This window comes from Elephas maximus, chromosome 17, assembly GCF_024166365.1.
Source record: "Elephas maximus indicus isolate mEleMax1 chromosome 17, mEleMax1 primary haplotype, whole genome shotgun sequence".
Lineage (NCBI taxonomy): Eukaryota > Metazoa > Chordata > Mammalia > Proboscidea > Elephantidae > Elephas > Elephas maximus.
The window spans coordinates 26,335,574-26,362,491 of NC_064835.1; the positions used below are offsets into that span (position 1 = coordinate 26,335,574).

At 39.0% G+C, this 26,918-nt stretch overlaps 1 pseudogene; it reads right to left on the minus strand.

The window, feature by feature from the left end:
- Positions 1-1,279: 1,279 nt before the first annotated feature.
- On the minus strand, positions 1,280-2,211 carry LOC126060113 (olfactory receptor 8B12-like; annotated as a pseudogene).
- Between the last annotated feature and the right edge of the window lie 24,707 nt (positions 2,212-26,918).

Sequence of the window (26,918 nt, forward strand, 5' to 3'; positions counted from 1 at the left end):
ACTCTATGTGTATCAGAGTAGAACTATGCTATATAGGGCTTGAGATGACTGAATGTTAGGAAGTAGACTGCCGGGTCTTTCTCTTGAGGCCCCTTGGGGTGGATTGGAACCTACAACCTTTCCGTAAACAGTCCAGTGTGTTCAATGTTCGCACCACTCAGACACTCCAATAACTAACTAAAAAAGCAAAAACCAAGCCCGTTGCCATCAACTCGATTACAACTCACAGCAACGATATGGGACAGAATAGAACTGCCACATTGGGTTTCAAAGGAAGACCTGGTTGATTCAAACTGCCGATCTATTGGTTACTAGCCGAGTTCTTTACCACTATGATACTAGCTAGAGCCCCAAAATTAGTTACTGCTCCTTTAGAGATTCCAGACACTTACTTGATTACCATGCACCACAAAATTTTTCAGTCATAGCTGAAATACTTAAACTAACCCTTAAGAAAAAGCTCTAAATTCTGACTCTTTTAGTCTTGCACTGTATGTGACTTTCCACTCATCATCTTTAGAACACTTAAACCTGTAAAAGTACTGATACATTAGACTCGGTCCTTAGTATTCCTTCCATACACAGCCCCAGGAATCACTATGCTTGTTGCTATATGGAGCCTAATATACTAGCCTCCCACAAACCCCAATCTTCACACATTTTCCTTGTCATTCAGCCAAGGTCAACTTAAGAATTTTCAACTCCTACATTCTTGGGAAAAAAAAAATGTAATGGCCAAAAACTATTTTTTGAGAAGTTAAACGACATTATTGTAAATGGAATCACATTTTAAAGTGTTAGGGTATCATACCTTAAAATGCAATCTGCGAGGGTGGCACTGGAACAAGAAAACATGGCATAAATGAAAACAAAGCAGAGTGGAATTCAAGGGCCTGGAGTCCACTGCCACTTGTGGTGCCAAGTAGTTGTGGTCCTTGGGCAACATATGTAATATTTCTGAGTCTCCAATGTGTGGTCTGTTAAATGAGAGGGCTAGATTAAATGATACGTATAAAAAAATTTTTTTTTTATGGTCCAATCAAGATTAAACAATCTTTGATGTTAGAAACAATCTACATAGGATAAAAAATGCTTGGTATAATCAAGGTGAGGTGAGGGTTAGGGAAAATGGGTCTGCATTAAACACTCATCCAAAAACAAGGGCTTAAAATTCTCTTTATGCTTAGGAGAGAAAACACTGGAGCTTGAATCCCTCGTTGAAAACACACACACTAGTAAACAAAGTATTAGGTCTCCTTCTTCAAATACTACTCCTTTCTCAAGAAAATATTTTTCTTCTCATGGCTTTCCTCAGGGCAAGTTTGACATCCTTATTCCTCAAGCTATAGATTAATGGGCTTAACAGAGGCACCACAATGATATACAACAGTGAGTACACTTTCACTTGGTCAAGAGGCAAAATGGAAGGTGGTTTGAGGTACATGAAAGCCTCAGAACCAAAGAAAAGAGAAACCACAATCATGTGGGAGCTGCAGGTATGAAAGGCTTTGTACCTGCCCTCAGTGGAGCTAATATGGAGAATGCTAGAGAGTATTAGACCATAAGGGATGAAGATGGTGACAATATGCATTCCAATGTCAATGGCTAAAACAATAAATACCACCAGCCTATTCACATAGGTGCTATTGCAGGAGACCTCAAGGAGAGGAAAGATGTCACACAGGAAATGATTGACAAGGTTGTCAGCACAGAAAGTCAGACTCATTACGCTTCCCATATGAGCCATGGCACTGAAAAAACCCATCACATAGATACCTAACAAAAGCAGAAAACAGACTTGTGGAGACATGGTGACTGTGTACACAGCTGCTTTACAGCTGGCAACATAGCAGTCATATGCCATTGTTGAGAGAACGAAGGACTCAGAGATACCAAAGAAGCAAAAGAAAAAGAGCTGAATCATACACCCTGCGTGCAAGATGATGTTCTGCTTTGAGACAAAACTCTTCAGCATTTGGGGGGTGATGGTAGTGGAGTAAGAGAAATCTATCAAAGAGAGTTTAAAGAGAAAAAAGTACATGGGTGTGTGCAGGTGAGAGTTCAGCCCAGTCAGAGTAATCAAGCCCAGATTCCCCACCACAATGATCACATAGGAGCAGAGAAACAGGAAGAAGAGAGGAATCTGGAGTCCCAGCTGGCCAGTAAGCCTGCAAGGATAAACTCCATCACAGAAGAGTTCTTGGCTGCCATTCTCCTCTCAGGTACTCTCTGTGGATAACAGAAAGTAATAACTTAAAGGGAAAGAAATATCATCACTACCCTCCCACTCCCTGCACGACATCCCCTGGCCTTGTTGGGTTGAAATTCACAAAGGGAGACTAAAATTACTGTATATATGAGGCTAAACTTTGTCTCCAGGGTGAGAGCTGCTGCAGTGGAGAAAGATAGCAAAAACAAGGTAAATGTCCTTTAGATCTTTAAGTCAATACCTTTCTATGTCCTGTCCTCTTCTGTCTCTGCTCCAGTTGCTGAAACATGGGCCTCTTTTCTGAAGAGAGTCCTGACAGGCAGAAGTCACTGTGATTCTCATCAGAGCTTCCACCTCCAGATCAGACTCCGGATCAGAGCAAGAATATGACTAGTTAGTAATTTGGGGAAAGGTTGAGAGCAGTTAACCAATAGGGATTAGTTGTTACTATCAAAATTACACTCCTTGATAACATTAAAAAAAAAAAAAACTCATTGCCGTTGATTTGATTCCTACTCATAGCAACCCTGCACTACAGAGTAGAACTGCCCCATGGGGTTTCCAAGGAGTGGCTGATGATTTTGCCCTGAATGCTCTTAACCACTATGCAACCAGGGCTCAATGAGAATATAAAAAATTAGGGGAGAAGAATCAGAGGAGTCCGCTTTCTTGTCAGATCCAGGAATAGTGCAGTCAATTCCTGGTGTGGATTTAACTATGAACATATTATTGAATGTGCTCTTTTGTTTTCGCCAAAGCTCTTGGCTCCAGTAGTTGTACGCTTTAATAATAATCTTTTAAAGCTAACACTTTTTTAGCAATTACTATGAGAGGCTGTGCACTAAATTCTATGTAACGATATTATTAATCCCCTTTCACTGAGATTACATAACTAGCCGAAAGTCACAAAACTACTGGGTTGCAGCAAGAAGTTAAACTCAGGCTTTCTGACTCCCACAGTGTGTGCTGTTACCTGATAGATTAGGTCAGGCGGGCATCTGTCTTTCTTTAGTTCAGAGCCACAGTGCTATATTCTACTCTTAACCACAATTGTTCTGGGAAGTGAAAGGGCCCTAGTGAATAGATGACAGCTTTGAGGTCAGAACACTCTTCTCCCACTTCTGATCAGATAAGATAAGAAAGATAAGAACCTGTAATTTATCCTGTAGCTCTGCACTGAAGAACATGATTTCTAATTACCTATTTACCCAAAGGGTCCTCTCTAGTTTCCAGGGAAAACAGAGCATCTTTCCCTAACCAGTGGATGATAGGTGATTTAAGTTTTGTTTTGAATTACAAATTCTGATAAACTGAATATTAAGACAGAGGCTCCCTAAGGATCATTACCTCAGAGATTACCTTCCCTAAGGAAGAAGAAATGTTTGTTTATACCCTAGATATTTTTTCATTTGGCTTTTATAGACTTAATACTTTCATTCAAGTAACATCTATTCACCACTATTAAGAAAAAAAAATCATCACGAAAAACATAATTATCACTACCATTTGTTGAGTGCACAATACTGTACCAGACACAATACCCTTAAACTGACCCCTGGCACCAAGATCCAAAAGAACTATACAAATGTAATCTTGCTTATTCCTCACAATATTAGTACCCATCACAAAGGTAAGGGATTCAGAGGTACAATATGTTTCAGAGCCCACACTTCTGCCTATGCCTGTCTGACTTCAAGTCCCTTATTCTTAACCAGTAGACTAAACTATCTCTTGATGAGAGCTACTGAAACCCATAAGGCAGGGTCCTTGCCTTCTTGGATCAGAAATTCTCTAGGGAAATAGAAATAGATGCATTGACTTGTATAAAAAGAAGCGTTTAGAACCAGAAATGGTAAATCCAAAGGGCTACTGTAATTTAGAAATGCACATTTAATAATTTGTTCATACTTACATTCATTCCAGGAATTAATTACACTACTACTAGCTGACTCCTCCTTTCTAGGAGACTTCTCAGATTCCTCCCCCTATAATCTCATGGAATGTAAGTGTGATGGTAACAAAGAATCCCCATTGGGCAAGAGCTCTCAACCTCTGCCAAGACCAGCCTTTCCCTGAATTACTAATTGTCAAAATCTCCCTTGGTGACCCCTGCTCCCATCCACATTTCCTGAGAACTTCTCTCAACTGACTTTCAAGCTACTCCAGGCTCCCAAGTTGAATCCCAGTGCATCAGATTCCCAACAAAGTTTAACACACAAGTTTATTCTTCCTCATTTGCTTTGTCCTTTCCTCTCTTCTATTTATCACCTTCAAATTCTGCCTTGAAAAAAATTATCTATCCTATGTCTCAATCTCTCACATACTTGCTTATTTTCTCTGACACTAAACCAACAAACTCATACCACTTTAGACCTTCAAAAAACCAGGAAACGATCTAATCCAGTGTTTCCCCAAACTTGAATAGTCACAACAATTACCTAGGGTGCTTGTTAAAAAGAAATTCTGGGTTCCGCCCTGACTTTCTGAATTAGAATTTCTAGGGGTACAGCTAACGTAGGCATATATATTTTTTTAATTCTCGAGGGAACCCAAAGCCAGAAAATTACAGATCCACAGGTCTAATATTTCCCCTCATCTTACAGAAAAAGAGAGTAAGGTGCAAGAAAGTAAAATGACTTGCCCAAAGCCACAGATCTAGTTTCAGGGTCTAGGTTACCAGTATCTCCTAGTGCTCTCTTCATGAGCTTATATGACCTTCAGAATGGCTGGAATACCAGGCAAAGAAATAAAAAAAATAACTGATCAGACTTCTGCTTCCAGGTTAGTGGAGTAAATGTTATATTACTTGCCCTCTACCCATAAACAACAATAACATTGGGAAAATATATATATATAAGAGCTATTTTCAATCTTTGGAAAGCAGACTCCACAGGACTTCATTCCTTGAGACAAGGCAAGAGCCTTAGGTGACTACCACATTCACCCACTTTTCTCCCTGGGGCAACTTCCAAGCCAGGCACAGTGAAGCAGAGCCAAAAAAAGAAAAAAAGAATGGTCGCAGCCTCTATGGATGAATTAAAGAAATATCAGAGTTCAGGGATACTAAGACACCTGGAATTTTTGAGACAAGGTATCGAGAGGAAAAAGCTACAGAAAAGGACTTTCAGACATCTGCATAATGAACTCCCTTGGATTTTTCATTAAATCCTAAAGCTTGTATGTTCAGGGCAAGACTTCACAAGACCTAGCAAAGAACACCTAATGGGGGCTAATAACTGAAGGAGACAAAAGACATTGCTTAGTGCTAGGGAGATGATGGGACTCTGACTTAGAAAAAGTTAAGAGACTTTGAGGAACAGAAAAGCCATAACCTAGGAGTATGAACTAAGACCTTGGAGTAAGGGCAAAACCAAAAACACCCATCATAACAAAGACTAAACCTAAACCCAAGGCTCAACAGGATCAAGGTGAGCTGCTAGTAAATTAACTGCATCTCAGAACGAAATTCAACACTCCAGAGGAGGATAATATAATCCACAGTCTCTACAATGTATCTATGATGTTCAGCATAAATATATATATATATTAGAAATGTGATGAAGGAAGGAAATGTCACCAATAATCAAGAGCAACAACAACAACAGAAAAAAGGCAGTAGAAGCAGATGTGTATATGACATAGATGTTGGAATTAGTTGAAAAGGCTTTAAAGTAGCTATCATAAATATATCTTAATTTGGATAAAATAAACTAAATTGGCAGATGGTGAAGTCCAAGAGAAACAAAAGAATCAAATAGAAATTCTCAAACAAATAAATATAACATTGGAAATAAAGAATTCATTAGATTGGCTTAACAGCAGACTAGGCACATCAAATAAATACTGTGCCATCAAGGCTACCTGAAATAAAAGACAAGTCAATAAAAATTATCCAAACCAAAATAGAAAAGAAATAATAATAAAAGAACATAGGAACCAAAACATTTAGGACAATACTAAATGACCCAAATATGTGTAATCAGAGTTCCAAAAGACAACTCAAATGAGAAAGCGGCAAAAAAAAATTTGAAAAGATAATAGATAAAAAGTTTCCGAGTTTTATTAACGTGAAGAAACAAGAAGTCTGGAAACCACGGCAACATGATTATAAAACAGACCACACCTAGGTATATCAGTCAAGCTGCTGAAAATCAAAGACAAAGAAAAAACAAAGCTTAAAGCAGGTAGAAATAAAAGACACATTGCTTTTAAAGGAGCTAACATAAGAATGGCAACTGACTGATTATCAGAAACAGTGATAGTCGAATGACATCTTTAAAATACTGAAAAAAATTACCCATCGACTATTCTATATTGAGGAAACCCTGGTGGACAGAAGGTTGGCAGTTCAAATCCACGAGGTGCTCGTTGAAAACCCTATGGGCAGTTCTACTAAATCCCATAGGGTTGCTATGAGTTTGAATCAGCTACGTGGCAATGTGATTAGACTTTTTTTTCTTTTCTTCTATATTAAAGAGCATTGATAGAGCAATGGTTAAGCACTCGACTGCTAACTGAGAATTTGATAGTTCAAACCCACCCAGCAGCTCCATGGGAGAAAAGACCTGCCATTCTGCTACCATAAAGGTTATACCCTAGGAAACCTTCTAGGGGAAAGTTACTCTGTCACATATAGTCACTCTGAGTTGGAATCAACTCGACAGCCCACAGCAACAACAGTATTCTATTTCAGGCAACAAATATTTTTCAAAAAACTGAAATAAGGAGATTTTCATACAAATAAAAAGTGAAAATAATTGTAACCAACAAACTTGCACGAGAAAGATAGGACAAGGGAGGGAGAGGAGTGATCTCAGTTGAATTTCAGAGATGCAAGTAGAAATGCACAGAAATATATGGATACAGATGAAAGAATATTTACGAACTTCTTGAAAAGTCAAATTACCTGGACTATTCAAAGCAAGAGAAAAACAATACCTACTTTCAACAACTTAAACCACGACACTACCTGTGGACCTCGCCAGAGAGAATACACAAGGATAAAGTTGACTACATCTGTGGAAAGAGATGATGGAGAAGCTCAACATCATCAGCCAGAACAAGGGCAGAGGCCTACTGTAAAAGAGATCATCAATTGCTCATACGCAAGTTCCAGTTGAAGCCGAAGAAAATTCAAACAAGTCCACAAGAGCCAAAGTACAACCTTGAGTATATCCGCCCTGTATTTAGAGATCAACTGAAGAATAGATTTGATGCATTGATTATTAATGACCAAAGACCAGAGATGTTGCAGGATGACATCAAAGACATCATACATGAAGAAAGAAAAATGTCATTAAATAGCAAGGAAAGAAAGAAAAGACTCTGAAACTTGCTCTTGAAAGTACAGCAGCTACAGCAAATGGAAAAAAATATTGACGTCAAAGAGCTAAACAGGAGATTTCAAAGGGTGTCTGCAGAAGACAAAGTAAAGTATTATAATGACATGTGCAAAGACCTGGAGATAGAAAACCAAAAGGGAAGAACACCTCAGCATTTCTCAAGCTGAAAGAACTGAAGGGAAAATTCAAGCCTTTAGTTGCAATATTGAAGGATTCCATAGCAAAATATTAATAACACAGGAAGCATCCAAAGCAGATGGAGGAATACACAGAGTCAATGTACCAAAAAGAATTGGTCTATGTTCAACCATTTCAGGAGGCAGCATATGATCAGTACTGAAGGAGGAAGTCCAAGCTTCACTGGAGGCATTGGAAAGAACAGTGCTTCAGGAACTGATGGAATACCAACTTTTTTTTTTCAACTGAGATGTTTCAAAAAGGGATGCAGCAATGAAGCTGTTCACTAGTCTATGCCAAGAAATGTGTAAGACATATACCTGGCCAACTGACTGTGAGAGAGCCGTGTTTATGCCTATTCCAAAGAAAGGTGATTCAAACAAATGCAGAAATTATCAAACAATAGTTAAATTAAGTTTGTTTTAAATTAATAAGGAGCCCTAGTGGTGCAGTGGTTAAGTACTCTGATGGTAACCAGTAGGTCAGCAGTTAGTACACACCAGCTGCTATGCAGGAGAAAAATGTAGCTGTCAGCTTCAGTAAAGACTAAAAACCCAACCCAGTGCCGTAGACTCTATTCCAACTCATAGCAACCTTATAGGACAGAGTAGAACTGCCCCATAGAGTTTCCAAGGAGTGCTTGGAGGATTCGAACTGTCAACCCTTTGGTTAGCAGCATTTAACCACTATACCACCATGGTTTCCCAGTAAAGATTGCAGCCTTGGAAACCCAATAGAGTAGTTCTACTCTGTTCTACAGGGTCACTATGAGTTGGAATCTACTTGACAGCACACAACGACAACCCAAATTAATCTGTGTATTCAACTAGATCACGAGCAAAATGTCAGCCTACTTGTTGGTCAAAATTGACAAAATGATTCTAAAATTCCTATGAAAATACAAAGGACCTAGGATAGCTAAAATAACTTTGAAACTACAGATGAAAATTAGAGGACTTACTCTATTTGATTTCAAGAATTATGTAAAGTTACAGCAATTAAAACAGTGCACTAGTGGAATGTGCTAGACACTTAGATTAACGTAGGAAAGTATTCAGAAATAGACCCATATATACAGGTTAAATTGATTTTTTTTTTTTTACAAAAGCTTCTGGAAGAAAACAGGTGAGTATCTTCAAGACCTTAGAGTAGGAAGGATTTCTTAAGCATAAAAGTCACTAGGGAGGCGGCGCCAAGATGACTGACTAGGTAGAAGCTACCTCGGATCCCTCTTGCAACAAAGACTTGGAAAAACAAGTGAATCAATCACATACATGACAATCTACAAACTTTGACTATCAAACACAGATCTAAAGAGTTGACCTGAGTGACAGGGGAGCAAAAAGCTGCGCCCTGAAGCAGCAACCCCTCTGGAACTGGCATCCTGCACCACAGTCCTGAGCCTTCGCATTTCCCTGGTGCCAAGTGGCGGGGTTGATTGCGGCTTGCTGAGGTGGAGTAGGCAGAGGACACAGCCCTAACCCCTAGCCCCCTGGGGTAACCTCGGTATAGACTCAGCCAGTGCAAGAAGGCTGCACACTGACATGACTAAAGAGAGAACGAGCAACAACAGGAATGGAGAGACTGTTTTCAGAGCCTGGAGCCAGCGTCCCAGTCAGAAAACCTTGGCACCAGGCTTTGGACTGGGCACAAGGAAGCTGAGCATGGCTTCCTGAGAGGGCGAAAACACGGGTACAGCCCTACCCCCTGAAGTGACCTCGGGGGAAGCCCAGCCAGCGCATGCAGGCAGCACAATGATGCAGCTGACAGGAGTTCAAGTCACGGGGAGGCAGTGACTGGTTTTGGAGCCTGGAGTGTGGAGTACCAGCCGAGGAACCTTGGCGCTGGGCTTTGGACTGGGAGCGGAGGAGCAGACCACGATTCTGAGACAGCACAAGCACAGGATGCGGGCCTGAACTTAGGGGGCAATCTCGACCCAGCCAGTGCACACAGGCTACACGCCCCTCTCCCCTCGAATATATCAGATAAAACAGTCATCACCAGGCAAGATAAGTAATTCTGTCTATATTGCTGGGTGCTACTCTCTCCTATCTATCTGATCCCTCCCCTCCCTGTCCCAGGTGGCTTCATTAACATCGGAATTTCCTGGGCCAGGGAGTGAAGTGCTCTACGGGTTTTTGTTGTTGTTGTTTGTTTGTGTTTTTCTTTTCCTAACCCATTCTCCTGGCCTGAGAGAAGCAGCTACAAAAAACAAAAACAAAAAACATTTTTTCCATTTTTTTTTTTTTTTAACCCATTCTCCTGGCCAGAGAGAAGCAGCGACAAAAAACCCAGGGATGAAAAATCCTCCCCTGACTTCCCTAAACTGGAATAAAAATACAGAACCAGCTCCAGCCAAGCACATGAGATCCATAGTCTTTGGCTTTCATCCCTACACGGAACAAGGTGGCTATTATAATGCAAAGGCAATTCTGATACAGAACTGACTGTAATTGTTTTAGCAGAGCACTGGAAAGACAAGTTTTCCAGGTCTGATATCTCTACCTATTAAACAGAGGCTTCACTGATCCACAACGGGGAACTGAGGGCTGAATCTCCACTCAAACCACCTAGCCACCTGCCAAAGGGGTCTGAGGATACTGACACCTACCAATTTTAGAGGTACAGGCATTGGGTGCCTAAGGTACAGCTACAGAGCCTACCACCAAAGTGCTTTAGGAATAGAGACACACCTACCTCACTGGCACATGGGGGAAGGCTGTCAGCATCCTGTCCCCCCTGGAGTGTGACCCCCTGCTGCTACTAGAATCTGGTGCACACAACTATCACCACTACTCCTCTAAGTTAATAGATGACAGTCTACACCACACACGTGGTGACCCAAAATCAGAACACCTAAGCTGATTCTATTCAAGAATAGTGAATGGACTCTTAGGCTTATATATCTGCTAAGAGCCCAAACCAGCTGCTAATAAGACGTAAGTGATTCAAAGGCTACAACAATCAAGAGAGTGCAATCTATTAGCCCATCTCTATATGTTGAAAGAAAAAAAAACAAGACTCAGTGAGCAAATATAAAATAAATCATTACAATATCTTAGAGATGGCTCAGACACAGCAGTCAATATCAAACCACATAAAGGAGCAGACCATGATTGTTTCTACAACTCCCCAAATTAAAGAATCAAAATCTTTCCCAAATGCAGATACGATCCTGGAATTGCCAGATGCAGAATATAAAAAACTAATTTACAGAATGCTTCAAGACATCAGAGATGACCTCAGAAATGAAATAAATCAATCTACACAAAAAGCCAAGGAACACACTGATAAAGCAGTTGAAGAACTCAAAAAGATTATTCAAGAACATAGTGGAAAAATTAAAAGCTGCAAGAATCCATAGAGAGACAGCATTCAGAAATCCAAAAGATTAACAGTAAAATTACAGAATTAGACAACTCAATAGGAAGTCAGAGGAGCACAATCGAGCAACTGGAATGCAGAGTGGGGGAGATGGAGGATAAGGCAATTGACACCAATACAACTGAAGAAAAATCAGATAAAAGAATTAAAAAAAAAATGAAGAAAGCCTAAGAATCATGTGGGACTCTATCAAGAAGAATAACTTGCGTGTGACTGGAGTTCCAGAACAGGGAGGGATAACAGAATATACAGAGAGAATAGCTGAAGGTCTGTTGACAGAAAACTTCCCTGACATCATGAAAGATACAAGGCTATCTATCCAAGATGCTCATTGAACCCTATATAAGATTGATCCAAAAAGAAAATCACCAAGGCATATTATCATCAAACTTGCCAACACCAAAGATAAAGGTAAAATTTTAAAAGCAGCCAGGGATAAAAAAAAGGTCTCCTACAAAGGAGAATCAATAAGAATAAGTTCAGACTACTCAGCATAGACCATGCAGTCAAGAAGGCAATGGGATGACATATATAGAGCATTGAAGGAGAAAAACTGCCAGGATCGTATATCTAGCAAAACTCTCTCTCAAATATGAAGGTGAAATTAAAACATTTACAGATAAACACAAGCTTAGAGAATTTGCAAAAACCAAACCATAGCTACAAGAATTACAAAAGGAAATTGATCAGAAAATCAATAATATCACATACCAACAAAATACAACGTCACAGAACAGGACATCCTGATATCAACTCAAATAGGGAACTCAGAAAAACAAATTAAGATTAATTTAAAAAAGAAAAAAATGCTCAAAACAGGGAATCATTGAAGTCATTATGTAAAAGATCACAATAGTCAAAAAGAGGGACTGAATACAGGAGGCATAGATCTTCCATATGGACAGGAAAACAAGGCGATATAGGACAATACAAGTTAGGTTTTTGCTTAGAAAAATAGGGGTAAATATTAAGGTAACCACAAAGAGGTCTAACAATTCCATACTTCAAAATAAAAACCAAGAAAAACATACCGCTCAGCAAACATAAACTCAACTGCTATGAAAATGAGGAACACACAATTTACAAAGTAAAACATCTCAGCACAAAAAAGTGGAAAAATGAAATTGTCAACAACACACACAAACAGGCATCAAAATGACAGCACTAAACTCATACTTATTTATAATTACACTGAATGTAAATGGACTAAATGCACCAATAAAGAGACACAGAGTGTCAGACTGGATAAAGAAACAAGATCCGTCTATGTGCTGCCTACAAGAGACACACCTTAAGACTTAGACACAAACTAAAACTCAAAGAATGGAAAAAAATTTATCTAGCAAACAACAATCAAAAAAGAGTAGGAGTGGCAATATTAATTTCTGCCAAAATAGACTTTAAAGTTAAATCCATCAGAAAGGATAAAGAAGGACACTACATAATGATTAAAGGAACAATTGACCAGGTAGATATAACCATATTAAATTAAATATTTATGCACCCAATGACAGGGCTGCAAGATATATAAACTTTAACAGAACTGAAGAGTGAGATAGACACCTCCACAATTATAGTAGGAGACTTCAACACACCACTTTTGGAGAAGGATAGGACTTCTAGTAAGAAGCTGAATAGAGACACGGAAGACCTAATTGCTAAAATCAACCAACTTAATCTCATAGACTTATACAGAACACTCCACCCAACAGCTGCAAAGTATACTTTCTTTCTAGTGCACATGGAACATTCTCTAGAATACATCACATATTAGGTCATAAGACAAACCTTTGCAGAATCCAAAACATCAACTTTGACAAAGCATCTTCTCAGACCACAGGGCCATAAAAGTAGAAATCAATAACAGAATAATCAGGGAAAAGAAATCAAATAGTTGGAAACTGAACAATACCCTGCTCAGAAAAGACTGGATTATAGAAGACATTAAGGAGGGAATAAAGAAATTCATAGAATGCAATGGGAATGAAAACATTTCCTATCAAAACGTCTGGAACATAGTAAAAGCAGTGCTCAGAGGTCAATTTATATCGATAAATGCACGCATACATAAAGAGGAAAGAGCCAAAATCAGAGAACTGTCCCTACAACTTGAAGATATAGAAAGCAAGCAACAAAAGAATCCATCAGGCACCAGAAGAAAACAAATAATAAAAATTAGAGCTGAACTAAATGAAATACAGAACAGAAAAACAATTGAAAGAATTAACAAAACCAAAAGCTGGTTCTTTGAAAAAATTAACAAAATTCATAAACCCTTGGCCAGAATGACTCAAGAAATACAGGAAAGGAAACAACCCAAATAAGAAACGAGATGGGCCATATCACAACAGACCCAACTGAAATTAAAAGAATCATATCAGATTATTACGAAAAATTGTACTCTAACAAATTTGCAAACCTAGAAGAAATGGATGAATTCCTAGAAAAACACTACCTACCTAAACTAACACAATCAGAAGTAGAACAACTAAATAGACCCATAACAAAAAAAGAGATTGAAACGGTAATCAAAAAACTCCCAACAAAAAAAAAAGCCCTGGCCTGGATGCCTTCACTGCAGAGTTCTACCAAACTTTCAGAGAAGAGTTAACACCACCACTACTAAAGGTATTTCAAAGCATAGAAAAGGATGGAATACTACCTAACTCATTCTATGAAGCCACCATATCCCTGATACCAAACTCAAGTAAAGACACCACAAAAAAAAAAAAATTACACACCTATATCCCTCATGAACATAGATGCAAAACTCCTCAACAAAATTCTAGCCAATAGAATTCAACAACATATCAAAAAAAAATAATCCACCACGACCAAGTGGGATTTATACCAGGTATGCAAGGTTGGTTCAATATTAGAAAAACCATTAATGTAATCCACCATATAAATAAACAAAAGACAAAAACCACATGATCTTATCAATTGATGCAGAAAAGGCATTTGACAAAGTCCAACACACATTCATGATAAAAACTCTCAGCAAAATAGGAATTGAAGGAAAATTCCTCAACATAATAAAGGGCATCTATACAAAGCCAACAGCCAATATCATTCTAAAAGGAGAGAGCCTGAGAACATTTCCCTTGAGAACGGGAACCACAGAAGGATGCCCTTTAACACCGCTCTTATTCACCATTGTGCTAAAGGTCCTACCCAGAGCAATTAGGCTAGACAAAGAAATAAAGTGCATCTGGATTGGCAAGGAAGAAGTAAAATTATCTCTATTTGCAGATGACATGATCTTATACACAGAAAACCCTAAGGAATCCTCCACAAAACTACTGAAACTAGTAGAAGAGTTAGGCAGAGTCTCACGTTACAAGATAAACATACAGAAAATCCCTTGGATTCCTCTACATCAACAAACAGAACATCGAAGAGGAAATCACCAAATCAATACCATTCACACTAGCCCCCAAGAAGATAAAATACTTAGGAATAAATCTTACCAAAGATGTAAAAGACCTATACAAAGAAAACCACAAAAGACTAGTGCAAGAAACTAAAACGGACCTACGTAAGTGGAAAAACATACCTTGCTCACGGATAGGAAGACTTAACATAGTAAAAATGTCTATTCTACCAAAAGCCATCTATATATACAATGCACTTTCAACCCAAATCCCAGCGACACTTTTTAATGTGATGGAGAAACAAATCACCAACTTCATATGGAAGGGAAAGAAGCCCCAGATAAGTAAAGCATTGCTGAAAAAGAACAAGAAAGTGGGAAGCCTCACTCTACCTGATTTTAGAACATATTATACAGCCACAATAGTCAAAACAGCCTGGTACTGGTACAGCAACAGGCACATAGACCAATAGAACAGAATTGAGAACCCAGATATAAATCCATCCACGTATGAGCAGCTGATATTTGACAAAGGCCCAGTGTCAGTTAACTGGGGAAAAGATAGTGTTTTTAACAAATGGTGCTGGCGTAACTGGATATCCATTTGCAAAAAAATGAAACAGGACCCATACCTCACACCATGTACAAAAACTAACTCCAAGTGCATCAAAGACCTAAGCATAAAGACTAAAATGATGAAGATCATGGGAGAAAAAATAGGGACAACGTTAGGAGCCCTAATGCAAGGCATAAACGGAATACAAAACATTACTAAAAATGACAAAAAGAAATCAGATAACTGGGAGCTCCTAAAAATCAAACACGTATGCTCATCTAAAGCCTTCACCAAAAAAGTAAAAAGACTACCTATAGAATGGGAAAAAATTTTCAGCTATGACATCTCCAACCAGCACCTGATCTCTAAAATCTATATGAATCTGTTAAAACTCAACCACAAAAAGGCAAACAACCCAGTTAAAAATTGGGCAAAGGATATGAACACACACTTCACTAAAGAAGACATTCAGGCGGCTAACAGCTACATGAGAAAATGCTCTCAATCATTAGTCATTAGAGAAATGCCAATTAAAACCATGATGAGATTCCATCTCACTCCAACAAGGCTGGCATTAATCCAAAAAACACAAAATAATAAGTGTTGGAGAGGCTGTGGAGAGATTGGAACTCTTATACACTGCTGGTGGGAATGTAAAATAGTACAACCACCTTGGAAATCTATCTGGTGTTTCCTTAAAAAGTTAGAAATAGAATTACCGTACAACCCAGAAATCCCACTCCTCAGAATATACCCTAGAGAAATAAGAGCCTTCACACAAACAGATAATGCACACCCATGTTTATTGCAGCACTGATTACAATAGCAAAAAGCTGGAAGCAACCAAGGTGTCCATCAATGGATGAATGGGTAAATAAATTGTGGTATATTCACACAATGGATACTAAGCATCGATAAAGAACAGTGAGGAATCTGTGAAACATTTCATAACATGGAGGAACCTGGAAGGCATTATGCTGAGTGAAATGAGTCATTTACAAAAGGAGAAATATTGCATAAGACCACTATTATAAGATCTTGAGAAATAGTTTAAACTGAGAAGAACACATTCTTTTGTGGCTACGGCGGGAGAGGGAGGGAGGGCGGGAGAGGGTTATTTACTGATTAGTTAGTAGATAAGAACTACTTTAGGTGAAGGGAAGGCCAATACTCAATACAGGGAAGGTCAGCTCTTCTGAACTGGACCAAAAGCAAAGAGGTTTCCTGGATAAACTGAATGCTTCGAAGGTCAGAGGAGCAAGGGCGGGGGTTGGGGACTATGGCTACAGGTGACATCTGAGTCAATTTGCAAAATATATTGTATTAAGAAAACATTCTGCATCCCACTTTGAAGTGTGGAGTCTGGGGTCTTAAATGTTAACAAGCGGCCATCTAAGATGCATCAATTGGTCTCAACCCATCTGGATCAAAGGAGAATGAAGAACACCAATGTCGCAAGATAATTATGAGCCCAAGAGACAGAAAGAGCCGCATGAACTAGAGAATTATATCATTCTGAGACCAGAAGAACTAGATGGTGCCCAGCCACAATCGATGACTGCCCTGACAGGGAGCACAACAGAGAACCTCCGAGGGAGCAGGAGAACAGTGGGATGTAGACACCAAATTCTCATAAAAAGACCAGACTTAATGGTCTGACTGAGACTAGAAGAATCCCGGCGGTCATGGTCCCGAAACCTTCTGTTGGCCCAGGACAGGAACCATTCCCGAAGACAACTCATCAGACATGGAATGGACTGGACAATGGTTTGGAGAGAGTTGCTGATGAGGAGTGAGCTACTTGTATGAGGTGGACACTTGAGACTGTGTTGGCATCTCCCGTCTGGAGGGTAGATGGGAGAGTAGAGAGGCTTAGAAACTGGCAAAACAGTCACGAGAGGAGAGACTGGAAGGAGCGAGTAGGCTGACTCATTAGGGGGAAAGTAAATGGGAGTATGTAGTAAGGTGTATAAGTTTATATGTGAGAGACTGGCTTGATTTGTAAACTTTCACTTAAAACATAATAAAAATTATTTTTTACAAAAGTCACTAAGCATAAAAGAAAAAAAATAGTTGAGTTTGTTCCAGATTAGAAAATTCTGCTCTTTGAAGCACTCCATAAAAAAATGAAAAGGCAAACCACATATAGAAGAAAACACTCACAGTACACAATACAATCATCTGTCAAAGGACTCATCTAGGAGATATGAAGAACTCCTACAAATGAATTATTAAAAGACTAAAACAAATTTATTGGGCCAAAGATTTAAAAAGACACTTTAGAAGGTATCTGAATGGCCAATAATCATATAAAAAGTTGCTCAAAAGAATCACTTAATAGACCAATGCAAATTAAAAACACAATGGGTTATAATTACATACCCATCATAATACCTGAAATTAAAAAGCTGACAACACCAAATATTGAAAAAATGTAGAACATATGAAAATCTCTTATACTGCTGGTTGGAATGTAAAATGGTAAAACTAGTTGGAAAACTGGCAGTATCTAATCACGTTAAACACACATCTGCCCTTGATCTAGCAATTCTACTCCTAAGCCTATACATCTCAAAAACTAACACATGTGTCTACAAAAATGTTCACAAATAAAAGTTCATAGAAACTTTATTCATTGTAACCCAAAATTGGAAAGGAAGGCCCTCAAAGAGATGGATTGACACAGTGGCTGAAACAATGGGGTCAAGCATAATGATTGTGAGGATGGATCAGGACCGGATAGTGTTTCCTTTGGTTGCACACAGGGTCACTATGAGTCAGAACTGATTTGACAGCACCTAACAAAAACAACACATGGTCATGTCGAAAAGTCCTTTGATATATAGATTGTCAAATGTACATTTGTCCACAGGCCAATGATTTAAAAAAACTGAGCATCAAAACCATAATAACTGTGAGGCAGGGCCAAGATGGAGTAGTCACATGCTTCCATTGGTCCCTTTCACAACAAAGACCCAAAAAAACAAGTGAATTGATTTTTTATGACAATCTGGGAGCCCTGAACATCAAAAGCAAAGTTGAGGAATTGGGCTTAGCGGCAGGGGGAGGGAGAAAGAGTTCAGAAGCAGCGAGGAGTTGCAGACCTGACCAGGCAGGAATCTGCATCCCGGAGGCCAGAGCCACTGGTGTGAGCACAGTGAAGCAAGCAGTGGCATTCAAACATGGTTACCATATCAGGAGAGACATAGTGATCTCCAGAATCAGCAAAAATCAGCGCTCTCTGCAAAAGATAAGCACTTTCATCTAATCCACCACACGGACTAAAATGCACCCCTTTGGAAAAAAACTCTCTCCCATTCAGCTGACTGCTCCCCACTCTACACTGGGTCCTGAGTTGACTTCAGTGATTGTCACTTTCCCAGGGCTGTAAGCAGATCCTGCAGTGTTCTCTGAGCCATCCTTCTGGCCATGGAGGAGGAAAAAATTTACAAACGGGGAGAAAAATAATTTGCCAACTCCCCTAAGCTGGGAACTCAGGGCAGAAACAGCTCCTTTGCCTAGGCACAAGCATAAGTGGTCTACAGACTTTGAATACCTTTCACCCCTCCATAGACCTATGTGGGCCCATTTCAACAGTGTAGACCTTCATTAGCACAATACAACAGGGTATATACCTGAAGTCTAATTTCACCTGTTTCAGCTATATGGTGGAAAGGTAGTTTCAGAATGTTTGACACTGATCTGCCTATTAAACAGTGTCCTTACCTACCCACTTCAAGGACCTAAGGATGAGTGGCTTCGCCCATGCCACATAGTCACCCTCAGCAGGGATACAAGGATAAGTGGTGCCTCCCAGTCCTTACTGACAACAGAACTGGGTGCCCATAGTCCACCTCAAAAGCCACTCATGTAGGTGCCTTAAGGAACAAGGATATGCTTTCCTCACAGACAATCAGGAGAGGTTGTCAGTCCCCTGCCTTGCCCAGTGCATGATCCCCTACTGCAGCCAGACACCTGTGCCTACACCAAACATCCCTGCTCCTCTAAGACTCTAGGTAAGAGCCTGCGCCACACATTTGCTGATTGACTATGTGGACACCTGAGATGAACCCATATAAGAAAAGTAAATGGACTCCTTGGCTCATATACCTAGTAATAGGTCTAACCACCTAGCATCAGGACTTGAGAACTTCAAAGGCACCAATAATCAGACTAATTCACTCAAGCATCCAATTTGGGTATAGCAAAACAAAACAAGAATTTAGGACATAGTAATAAAACATAAAATAAAAAAAATAACTTATTGATGACATGGAGACAACAGCCAATATCAAATCACATAAAGAGTCAGACCAGGATGGCTTCAGCAAGCCTCCAAAGCAAAGAATGAAGACATCTTCCCAATTAAGAGAAATTCCTGGAACTACCAGAGGCAGATGCAAAAGATTAATATACAGAACTCTTCAACAGATACAGGAAGGAGATCAGGCAAAATGCAGAACAAACCAAGGAACACACATACATGGCATTGGAGGGACTTAAGAAGGTTAGAAAAGAGCATAATGACAAATTTAACAGGCCCCAAGATTGGTAGAAAGACAGCAAAAAGAAATTCAGAAGATTAACAATAAAATTTCACACTTAGACAACTCAATAGAAAGTCATAGGAGCAGAACTGAGGCAATGGAAGTGAGAATTAGTGAGATTGAAAATAAAGCGCTTGACACCAACATATTTGAGGAAAAATCAGAAAAAGGAATATGAAAAAAAAAAGAAGAAACCCTAAGAAATATGTGGGACTCTATCAAGAGAAACAAACAAAGAGTGATTGGAGTAGCAGAACCAGGGCGAGGGCAAGGGGATAACAGGAAATGCAGAACGAATTTTTAAAGAATTTTTGGCAGAAAACATTGCTGATATTGTAAAAGATGAGAAAATACCTATCCAAGATGCTCATCAAACCCCACACAAGGTAGATCCCAAAAGAAATTCACCAAGAAATATGCTCAAATTTGCCAAAAAAAAATAGAATTTTAAGAGTGGCTAGATAAAAACGAAAAGTCACCTAAAAAGGAGAGTCATTAAGACTAAAATCAGACTACTCAGCAAAATCATGCAAGCAAGAAGGCAATGAGATGACATATATACAGCCTTGAAGGAAAAAAAATTGCCAGCCAAGAATTATATATTCAGCAAAACCGTCTCTCAAGTATGAAGGCAAAATTACAGGCAAGTTTACAGAACTTGCAAAAACCAAACCGAATTTAAAAGAAATAGTAAAGAGAGTGCTCCGGTTAGAAAATCAATAACATCAGGTAAAAACCCAAGAATAGAACACAGGACAGAGCAAACAGATATCAACTCGGACAGGGAAATCACAAAAATAAATCAAAGATAAAACACTCAAAACATGGAAACAGATGTCATTATGGAAAAGATGACAATATTAAATCAAAAAAGAGGGACTAAAAATGGTAGTCATAGATCTTTCATATGAAGAGGAATTCAAGGTGATATAAAGAAATATAAGACTGGTTTAAACATAGAGAAATAGGAATAAATATTAAGGTAACCATAAAGGAAACTAACAATCCTACACACCAAAATAATAAACAAGAAAAACATAAAGACTCAGCAAATATGAAAGCAGTAGCAATGAAAAAGAGGTTAAAGACAACACATAAAGAAAAACGATCAGCACAGAAAATTAAGTGGAAAAAGACACTGTCAACAACACAAAAGCAAGATATCAATGACAACACTGAACTCATACCTATCAATAATTACGCTGAATGTAAATGGACTAAAAGCAAAAATAAAGAGACAGAGTGTCAGAATGGATTAAAAAACAAAATTCATTTATATGTTGTCTACAAGAGACACACCTTAGACTTAAAGACACAAAGAAACTAAAACTCAAAGGATGGAAAAAATGTATCAAGCAAACAAGAATTAAAAAAGAGCACAAGTGGAAATATTAATTTCTGAAAAAATAGACTTTAAAGTAAAACATGCCACAAAGGATAAAGAAGGACACTATATAATGATTAAAGGGTCAATATACCAGGAGGATTAAACCAAAATAAATCTTTATGCTCCCAGTGACAGGGCTCCAAAATACATGAAACAAACTCTAACACCATTGAAAAGCTTGATAGACAGCTCCACAATAATAGTAGACTTCCACACACCACTTTCAGTGAAGGAAAGAGCATCCAGTAAGAAGCTAATGAAGACACAAAAGATCTAAATCCCACAATCAACTTGACCTCATAGACATATACAGAACACTCCACCAACAGCAGCCAAGTATGCTTTCTTTTCTAACACACATGGAACATTCTCCCAAATAGACCACATACTAGGTCACACATAAAGGAGGCCTTAAACAGAATCCAAAACATCAAAATGTTACAAAGCATGTTTTCTGACCATAAAGCCGTAAAAGTAGAAATAAATAACAGAAAAAGCAAGGAAAAAAAAATCAAACACATGGAAACCAAACAACACCTTGATCAAAAACTACTGGGTTATAGAAGAAATTAAGGATGGAATAAAGAAGTTCATAGAATCAAATGAGAATGAAAACACTTCCTACCAGAACCTTTGGGAAACAGCAAAAGCAGTGTTCAGAGGTCAATTTATAGCAATAAATATAGACATCCAAAAAAAAGGGCCAAAATCGAAGAATTATCCCAACAACTCAAACAAACAGAAAGAGAGTATGAAAAAAAGCTCTCGGGCACAAGAAGAAAGTAAATAATAAACATTAGAGCACAATTAAATGAAATAGAGAACAGAAAAACAATTCAAAGATAAAGACAAAATGCTAGTTGTTTGATAAGATCAACAAAATCAATAAACCATTGGGCAAACTGACAAAAGAAAAACAGCAGAGAAAGCAAATAACCTGAATAAGAAACGAGATTCGTGATGTCACAACAGACCCAACTTTAATTAAAAGAATCTTAACAGAATACTATGAAAAATTGTACTCTAACACATTTAAAAACCTAGAGGAAATGGACAAATTTCTAGAAACACACTACCTACCTAAACTAACACAAACAGAGATAGAACAATTAAATAAACCCCTAACAAAAGAAGAGATTGAAAAGGTAATTTTAAAACTCCCCCCCCCCCCACACACACAAAAAAAGGCACTGGCCCTGAGAGCTTCACTGGAGAATTCTAACAAACTTTTGGAGAAGAGTTAACACCACTACTACTAAAGGTATTTCAGAACATAGAAAAGGGCTGAACACCCCCAAATTCATTCTATGAAGTTAGCGTAATATAACCCTGATACCAAAACCAGGTAAAGACACCACAAAAAAAAGAAAATTACATGCCAGTATCTCTCATGAACTTAGACAATAATCCTCAACAAAATTCTAACCAATAGAATTCAACAACACATCTAAAAACATAACTCACCATGACCAAGTGGGATTCATACCAGGTATGCAGGGAGGATTTAACAATAGAAAAACAATCAATGTTATCCATCACATAAATTAAACAAAATACAAGAACCACATGATCTTATCAATTGATGCAGAAAAGGCATTTGACAAAGTTCAACACACATTCATGATAAAAACTCTCAGCAAAATAAGAATAGAAGGAAAATGGCTCAACATAATAACAGGCATTTATACAAAGACAACAGCCAAAACCATCCTAAATAGAGTGTGAAAGCATTTCCCTTGAGAACAGCAACAAGACAGTGATGCCCTTTATCGCCACTCTTGTTCAACATTGTGCTTGAGGTCTTAGCCAGAGCAACCAGGCTAGTTAAAGAAATAAAGGGCATCACATTGGCAAAGGAGAAGTGAAAGTATCTCGATTTGGAGGTGATATGGTCTTTACCCAGAAAACTCTGAAGAACCCACAAGAAAACTCCTGGAACTAATTGAAGATTCAGTAAAGTATCAGGATACAAGAGAAAGAGAAAAATCAGTTGGATTCCTCTACACCAACAAACAGAACACCAAAGAGAAATCACCAAATCAATGCCATTTACAACAGCCCCAAGAAGATAAAATACTTAGGGATAAATCTAACCAGACACGTAAAAGACCTATACAAAGAAAACTACAAGACACTACTGCAAGAAGCCAAGGAAAAACATAAATTTCTCATAAATAGGGAGACTCAATGTTGTGAAAATGTCTACTCTACCTAAAGCAATCTATACAGTGCAATCCTGATCCAAATTCCAATGGCATTTTTTAATGATAGAGAAATAAATCACCAACATCATATGGAAATGGAAGAGGCCCCAGATAACTAGAGCATTGCTGAAAAAGAACAACAAAGTGGGAGGCCTCACACTACCTGACTTTAGAACCCATTATACCCAAACAGTAGTGAAAAGAGCCTGGTACTGGGACAAAAACAGATATACAGACCAATGGAACAGAACTGAGAATCCAGACATAACTTCATCCACCTATGAGCAGCTGATATTTGACAAAGGCCCAAAGTCTGTTAAATGGGGAAAAGACACCCTCTTTAACAAATGGTGCTGGGATAACTGGATATCATTCTGCAAAAAAAATGAAAGAAGACCCACACCTCACACCGTGCACAAAAACTAACTCAAAATGGATTAAAGACATAAATATAAAACCTAAAATTATAAAGCTCATAGAAAGAAAAAATAGGGACAACATTAAAAGCCCTAATACATGGCATAAACAGTATACAAAACTTTACTAATAATGCACAAACACCAGAGGAGAAACTAGATAACTGGGAGCTCCGAAAAACCAAACACTTACGCTCATTCAAAGACTTCACCAAAAGCGTAAAAAGACAACATACGCGCTGGGAAAAAAAATTTTCACTACGATAAAACTGAGCAGTATCTAATCTCTAAAATCTACAATACACTGCAATACATCAACAACAAAAAGACAAACAACCCAACTAGAAATTGGGCAGAGGATATGAACAGGAACTTCACACAAGAAGACTTTCAGGCAGCTGACAGATACATGAGGAAATGCTCACGATCACTAGCCATTATAAAAATGCAGGTTAAAACTAAAATGAGACACCATCTCACTCCCCACCCCCCAAAAAAGGCTGACATTAATCCAAAAACCACAAAATAATAAATGTTGGAGAGGTTGTGGAGAGCCTGGAACACTTATACGCTGCTGGTGGGAAAGTAAAATGGTACAACAAACCTGGAAATTAATTTGGCACTTCCTTAAAAGGCTAGAAATAGAAACACAATGCGATCCAGCAATGCCATTCTTTGGAGTATATCCTAGAGAAATAAAAGCCCTCACAAATAGGTATATGCAGCTGGGAGGCGGGGCCAAGATGGCGGACTAGGTGGACGCTACTGCGGATCCCTCTTGCAACAAAGACTCGGAAAAACAAGTGAATCGATCACATACATAACAATCTACGAACTCTGAACAACAAACACAGACTTAGAGACGGAGAACGAACAAACACGGGCAGAGAGCGACCGTTTTCAGAACCAGGAGCCAGCGTACCAGGCAGGTGACCTTTGGAGCCTGATCTGGGGCAGAGCCCAGGGGGGCAGACAGCACAGACAAGGGGCCCAGCCCTACCCCCCGAACTCATCCTGAGAGAGAGCCTACCCGGTTGGCGCGGGCGGCGTAGCGGCGCAGCCGGTGGGAGAAGCACCCGGGAGGCAGTGACTGATCTTGGAGCAGGGAGAGCAGAGTCCCAGCTGGGGAGCCGTCCCGCCGGGAGTTTGGCGGGAAACGGGCATGGAGTGAGCGTGGGGATCAGCTATATTTCCCTAAAGCGACCCCGGGAGGGGCCCAGACGTTCGTGCGGGTGACGCCCACCCAGTTCGTGCGTGCGGCGCGGTGCACCGGAGGGAGAAGTCGCAGGGAGGAAGTGACTGGACTTGGAGCGGGGAGAGCAGCGTCCCAGCCAGGGAGCCGTCCCGCCGGGATTTTGGCGGGCGCAGGTGGAGCATGAACGCGGGGATCAGCTCTATATTCTGAGGTGCTACACTCCTAGCTCTCTGATCCCTCCCACACCCTCCCCAGGCGGCTCCATTAACACCCGAATACCCTGAGCCAGAGGGAGAATTCAGATAGGGATCTGACTGCATTTTTTTTTAGCTGATTACCTGGAAAAACTAGTTTCCCAGTGATGGCTAGGAGACAGCAGTCCATATCAAACCACATAAAGAAACAGACCATGACAGCTTCTCCAACCCCCCAAACAAAAGAATCAAAATCTTTCCCAAATGAAGATACAATCCTGGAATTATCAAATGCAGAATATAAAAAACTAATTTACAGAATGCTTAAAGACATCACAAATGAAATAAGGCTAACTGCAGAAAAAGCCAAGGACCACACTGATAAAACTGTTGAAGAACTCAAAAAGATTATTCAAGAACATAGTGGAAAAATTAATTAATAAGTTGCAAGAATCCACAGAGAGACAGCATGTAGAAATCCAAAAGATTAACAATAAAATTACAGAATTTGACAACGCAATAGGAAGTCAGAGGAGCAGACTCGAGCAATTAGAATGCAGACTGGGACATCTGGAGGACCAGGGAATCAACACCAACATAGCTGAAAAAAAATCAGATAAAAGAATTTAAAAAAATGGAGAAACCCTAAGAATCATGTGGAACTCTATCAAGAAGGATAACCTGTGGGTGATTGGAGTCCCAGAACAGGGAGGGGGGACAGAAAACACAGAGAAAATAGTTGAAGAACTCCTGACACAAAACTTCCCTGACATCATGAAAGACGAAAGGATATCTACCCAAGATGCTCATCGAACCCCATTTAAGACTGATCCAAAAAGAAAAACACCAAGACATATTATCATCAAACTCGCCAAAACCAAAGATAAACAGAAAATTTTAAAAGCAGCCAGGGAGAAAAGAAAGGTTTCCTTCAACGGAGAATCAATAAGAATAAGTTCAGACTACTCAGCAGAAACCATGCAGGCAAGAAGGGAATGGGACGAAGTATACAGAACACTGAAGGAGAAAAACTGCCAACCAAGGATCATATATCCAGCAAAACCCTCTCTGAAATATGAAGGCGAAATTAAGATATTTACAGATAAACACAAGTTTAGAGAATTTGCAAAAACTAAACCAAGACTGCAAGAAATGCTAAAGGAGATTGTTTGGCCTGATGACCAATAATATCAGGTACCAGCACAATACAAGGTCACAAAACAGAACGTCCTGATACCAACGCAACTCAAATAGGGAAATCACAAAAACAAACAAATTAAGATTAATTCTGAAAAATAAATAAATAAACAAAATAATACACATAACAGGGAATCATGGAAATCAATAGATAAACGATCACAATAATCAAAAAGAGGGACTAAATATAGGAGGCATTGAACTGCCAGATGGAGAGTGATACAAGGCGATATAGAACGGTACAAGTTAGGTTTTTACTTAGAAAAATAGGGGTAAATAATAAGGTAACCACAAAAAGGAATATCAATTTCATAACTCGAGAAAAAAGCCAAGAAAAACGTAACGACTCAACTAACATAAAGTTAAACATTATGAAAATGAGGATCTCACAATCTGCTAAGAAAAACGTCTCAGCACAAAAAAGTATGTGGAAAAATGAAATGGTCAACAACTCACATGAAAAGGCATCAAAATGACAGCACTAAAAACTTATTTATCTATAATTACGCTGAATGTAAATGGACTAAATACACCAATAAAGAGACAGAGAGTCACGGACTGGATAAAGAAACACGACCCATCTATATGCTGCCTACAAGAGACACACCTTAGACTTAGAGACACAAACAAACTAAAACTGAAAGGATGGAAAAAATATATCAAGCAAATAATAAGCAAAAAAGAAGAGGAGTAGCAATATTAATTTCTGACAAAATAGACTTTAGACTTAAATCCAC